Raw genomic sequence first — 5,862 nt, forward strand, 5'->3', positions numbered from 1 at the left:
AAATTTTTGAACAAAGTTAAAAAGATTCAAAGTTAAAAGCCTGGCCTACTCTTACTCTCTTTTGTACATAGTACTACATATACGTCACATGAAAAGAGGACAGGAAGTCAGGGAAGACAAGAAGATGAAGGAATGAAGAGCAAAGAAAACAGAGCAGGAAGGAAAGAAGGTTAAAAAGAGAAAGATGAGGGCCAGGGATTTAGCTCAGTGGTGCCATTGCCTGACTTGCAAGCACAAGGTCCTGAGTTTGATTCCTGGTAGAGAGAGAGAGAGAGAGAGAGAGAGAGAGAACTAAGAACAGGATAACGTAAAAAAACTTTAAAAATAAAAAGGTAAAATAAAAAATGCTAAATATTAATAATAAAGAAACAAGAACTAAAGAAAAGAAAAAACCAAGAGTGAGTTCCCAACAGACACACAAACAAGAAAACAACCCTCCCCCACGTGGCCAGTGTACCGTGTGGCCAGCGATCCACACAATCTCCTAGCGCTGCAGCCTTCACAGGCCCTCACGCAGCCACACTGGTCTCCCTGCCCACCTGTGGGCTACTTAACTGCGTGCTCGGGAAGGGCACGGGATGTCGATCTCTCCTACCCACCTCCTGACTGCCAGCCATGATGTGGGTACGGTCAACTGAAGACCTTTGTCTCCGTCCCAAGATTCCCACCCCAGCCATTAATTTCCTTAAATAACAATATCTTAAATAACAACTTTATCAGATTATTAAATATTTTCAAACAGTTTTATACAATTGTATTACCAAGTAGTAGTTAATAACTTTATATTCTAGATAATAGTCCTTTGTCTGAGGAGCAGCTGGTAAAAGTTTTTTCCACATTGTAGGTTGTCTCTTAGTTCTATTGATGGTTTCTTCAGTGCAGAAGTGTTTTCTTTTCTTTTAAATTGAATTTATTGGTACATTCTAGGTATACAGTACAGTTACATTCATTACTGGGATCTTGTACCTCTACATGACAGGTCTTGGTTCTCATTTTTTCCCCTTGTCCCCACCCTCCCTTCACCCCCTCCTCCCCTCCCCACCTTCAAACACTTTAATTCCATTTTTACTTTTTCTCATATTTTTTTCCTTTTCCCTTGTTTTTTAAGAAGATGAGATCCCACTTGTTGATTCTTTCTGCTAGTTCCCATGCTACTGAGGATTTGTTCATAAAGTCTTTTCCTATGCCAATGTCTTCCAGAGTTCTGCCTAACTTACCTTCCAGCAAGTTTAGTGTTTCTGTTTTAATATTTAGATCTTTCATCCACTTGGATTTTAATTTAGTGCATGGTGAGAGATAAAGGTCTAGTTTTAATCTTTGGCAGGTTGAGATCCAGTTTTTCCAACACCATTTATTAAAGAGGCTAGCTTTCCTCCAGTGAGGATTGTCAGCTCCTTTGTCCAAGATGAGGTAGCTGAGTACATCTGGAGTTGTTTTTGTGTCTTCCAGTCTGTTCCACTGATCCTCAGGTCTGTTTCTTTGGCAGTACCATGCTGTTTTTCTCACAGTGGCTTTGTAACATAGTTTCAAATTGGGAATTGTTATACCTGCTACCATGTGTCTGTTGCCTAGGATGGCTTTTGCTATTCTAGGTCTCTTATGGTTCCAAATGAATTTTTGGATTCTTCTTTCTAGTTCTGTGAAATATAGTGTTGGAATTTCAATTGGCATTGCATTGAATCTGTATAGCAGTTTTGGTAGTATGGCCATTTTCACTATGTTGATTCTTCCTACCCAGGAGCAGGGGATGTCTTTCCATTTTCTTATAACCTCTTTGATCTCTTTTTTCAGAGTGCTGTAGTTTTCAGTGTAGAGGTCTTTTGCTTCATTAGGTTGATTTCTAGATACTTCATTTTTTGGATGCTATTGTAAAAGGAATTGTTTCCCTAATTTCTCTTAGTGGGTGTGTTGGCAGGGTTGTGGGGAGAAAGGAACCCTTATCTATTGTTGGTGGGAGTGCAGACTGGTGCAACCACTATGGAAATCAATATGGAGATACCTCAAAGAACTGGGACTAGAGGTTCCATTTGACCCAGCCATCCTTCTGCTGGGTATCTTTCCAAAAGAATTAAAAGAATCATATCACAGTGACATATGTGCACCTATGTTTATAGCAGCACAGTTTGTAGTAGCTAAACTTGGAAACAGCCCACTTTTCCCATTTGTTGGAAACTGGATAAAGATGTGGGTTTTCTATAAAATGGAATACTACTCAGCTGTAAAGAATGAGAAATTAGATTCATTCATAGGAAAATGGATACATTTTGAATATATACTCCTAAGTGAAATAAATAAGGCACACATGTATAAATACTGAATAGTATCTCTGGTGTGAAAAACTATAATAGTACTCAAGATCCTAATGGGACAATTAACAATGTGAAATAGGAAGAAAAGAGCTAAAAGTGTAGGGAAAGTGGGAAGGGTAGGGGAAGAGGAATAGGGAAAAGAAAAAAATATGAGAAAATGAAAAAATGGAAATAAAGAGTTTGTAAATGGGGAGAGGGGAGGAGGCGTGAAGGGAGGGCAGGGACAAGGGGAAAAAACGAGAACCGAGACCTGTCGTGGAGCGGTACAAGATCCCAGTGATGAGTGTAACTGTACTGTGTACTTAGAAGGTACCAATAAACTCAATAAAAAGAAAAACATAACTTCACATCATAAAGTTTGGTTTCATTTTGGCAAATTTGTATGTGCGCATAACATACGAGCATCACGTTCACCTTCCACTGCTCTCCCTCTCCTCCCACCTGCCCCCCATTCCCCTGCTCTTCTCTAAGCCTCCCTCCTCCTTTCATGCTGTCTTTTCTTCCCCACCAGATGCTACATATGTGAGAAAACGTGAGACATTTGTCTTCTGAGTTAGGGTTACTTTGCTGGCATTATGATCTCCAGTTCTCATTTCATTTTCTGCAAGGGATATGATTTTGTTCTGTAGGACTGAATAATACTGCATCTTGTATATGTACCACATTTCCTCTCTTTTTTTTTTTCTCCACTGTCACAGTAACTTTATCCTGCATTGTACAGAAGCCTGCTTGAGCTTTGGCACCCTGTAAGGATTTCAGATCAACCGATCACGCACTCAAGAACTTGGCAGCTTGTCTGGCTCATTTTGGATGTGGCGACGTATCCACTCTGGTGGTACACCTGTCCGGCCATTCCTCAGAACACACTCAGCAAAATCAGTGGGGCTTAGAACCCGAGCTCACCCTGTTACAGAACTGTGCTCACAACTTGGAAGCTGGTTTTGAGACTGAGGACAGAGCATCCGAGGGACAAGCTCCACACTGTAAGACACAGAGCTGGGTGTCCTTCTGCAGAACTGTGTCTGTTCATTGGCCCACATGACAAGTGGTATCATCTTAAGACACTGTCTATCTGTTTCTGTTTGGCTCTTCCCTTGGTTAAAAGTTAGTACTATCTATAGAACCATTTGCACCCAATTCTGCTGTAAAAACACAGTATGTTTGGGCTGACAATATAATGGTTTACAGATATCTGTAAAATTGACAAAAGAAGTTTTCTTGTTCTTACTTGGACAACCTGTGGAGGTTTCATGACAGATTTATTTTTCTGTCCCACAACCATATCTTCATTCTTTTCCTCGTGGTGTTTAACACTTGATGTAGCCTGTCCTGCTCTCTCTGAGCCTGCCTCACAGGGCCTTTTGGGTTACTGATTGAGATGTCTTTGTCATCTTCCTGTTTTCATCTTCTAAAGCTTCGTCTTTTTCTAATATTTCACCTCCATCAAGGAATTTGACAATCTTCTTTTTCTTCTTTTCGTCGCCAAGCATACTACCAAGATCATCCTCTCCTTCAGATGGCTCTTCAACATCACTTTCAGTCTTAGGATCTTTATATCTTCTTCAGCTTCATCAATATGAGAAATTCAAGTCACCTAGATCATCAAAGCATCTTTTTCCCTAATCTTCTCTTCATTCGGTTCCACTTCTGTGTCCTGAGTCGGCTATAGCTCCACTTCTTTTGTTATTGAGGGCTGGGTTACTTCTGTTCAGGACATCCCTTTCCTCACCTAACTAACATAAAAATGTTCTTTTCCTGCTTACTTATAGTGGGGTCAAAAATCATCTTGTCTGCGCTGGGGATTTAGCTCAGTCGTTCTGCCACCTGCCTTGCAAGCACACAGTCCCAGGCTCAATCCCCGGTACCAAAAAAGAAAAAAAAAATCATCTTGTCCCCGGGTGTGGCTCTGGCTTGAGTGGGCTTGGCACGAATGGGAAGTCAGACAGGTCAGCCCCAGGACTCTGTGTCAGAGCTGCTCCTGCGAACTCCTTCCAGAACCACACTCTATACCACATTGCTTATCCACTCGTCAATTGGTGGGCCCCTAGGCTGCTTCCGTAGTTTAGCTACTGCGAAAGACATGACGAGAAAATGGCGGTATCTCTATAGCAATGCTAACTGTAATTCTTTGAGGTAGACACAAATCAAATGATTGCTCCAGTTTTAGTTTTTTGAATAACCTCTGATAGTGATTTCCATAGTGGCTGTACTAATTTACCTTCCCAGCAACAATATCTGAGGATAACTTTTGCCCTGTATTCTTGCCAGCATTTATTGTTTTTGAATTCTTGATGAGTCATCCTAACTAAGGTGAAACAGAATTTTTGTGTAATTTTGATTTCTATTCTCTGCTGACTAAAGATCAACATTTTTTCATATAATTATTGGCCACTTGTACTTCTTTTCAGAAGTATCTCTTCAGTTCACTTGCCCACTTATTTGTATTTTTGATGTTGAATTTTTTATGCTCTGGATATTGATCCTGCCAGAAGAGTAGTGGGAAAAACTTTTCTTTCATCATTTTCAACATCATTTATGATATTTCTTCCTGTTACTATTTTAGAAAGAATTTAAACAACACTTTCATATTGTATAATTGAATTAATATGGGAAAATTGGTGACGTCATGTATTAGAAAAAAAGGGATTTGGCTTGAGAAGATGTGGATTCAATTCTAGTTTTACCATTTGTTAGTGAGACCATAGGCAAATTACTTCAATTTAATTAGCCTTAACATAAATATCTATAAAAGACAGGATATATACATGACTCACAATTTTTAAGTATTCAATAATGAATTATATAAAAGCAATTATATACTATAAAGCATTATGTAGATATAAGAAATCAAAATGCTGTGGTTACATTAAGCTTAGTAATTTTATTCACAAAAGTCTGCTCATTTATAGCAGCCCATTGTGATAGTATATGTTTTCTGATGTTCATGCACAGTTCCCACTCACTACCTCCCATTATGGTTGGGATCTGATACCCAACACTCATGCACTAAAGCCTTACATACCTGCTTATGGGCATCTTGGGAAATGATTGGACTCTGAGAGCTCTCACTCCATCCAGTGATTCATCCACTGATAAGACCATAGTTTGGTAGCATTATTGGGGAGGTGGAAATAGGAGATGAGGCCCAGATGAAGGATAGCTCATGGGGGTGACCTGGGGGACTATGCCTGGTCCCTGAACTTTTCTACTCATTCTCTGTCATCAGCCGACATGAAGTCGGCAGCTCTCCTCCACCATGACCTTCTGCCAAGCCCTGCCTGCCTAGGAACCAGCACACTGTGGACTAAAACCATGAGCCAAAACAAATATCTCCTGTTTTAGGTTGTTATTCTTAGATATTTTGTCACAGATCTCAGATGAAAATATGATTCACCTCCATAGCTGTTATCTTCTAAATTACTAGAATAATATTGGGGCACTCTTGCCTCAGAGAGCAACTTTTCTCTCTCTTCTCTTTTTTCTCTTCTTCCTCCCATTCTCTCTCTCTCTCTCTCTCTCTCTCTCTCTCTCTCTCTCTCTCTCTCTTTTTTTT

At 39.9% G+C, this 5,862-nt stretch overlaps 1 pseudogene; it reads right to left on the reverse strand.

Moving 5' to 3' along the window:
• Nucleotides 1-3,216: 3,216 nt before the first annotated feature.
• The window catches only part of LOC104868244, a 5,800-nt pseudogene continuing 3,154 nt past the window's right edge, over nucleotides 3,217-5,862 (reverse strand).

The sequence above is a fragment of the Fukomys damarensis genome, unplaced genomic scaffold, assembly GCF_012274545.1.
Source record: "Fukomys damarensis isolate Sample0158 unplaced genomic scaffold, DMR_v1.0_HiC HiC_scaffold_4, whole genome shotgun sequence".
In the NCBI taxonomy this organism is placed as follows: domain Eukaryota; kingdom Metazoa; phylum Chordata; class Mammalia; order Rodentia; family Bathyergidae; genus Fukomys; species Fukomys damarensis.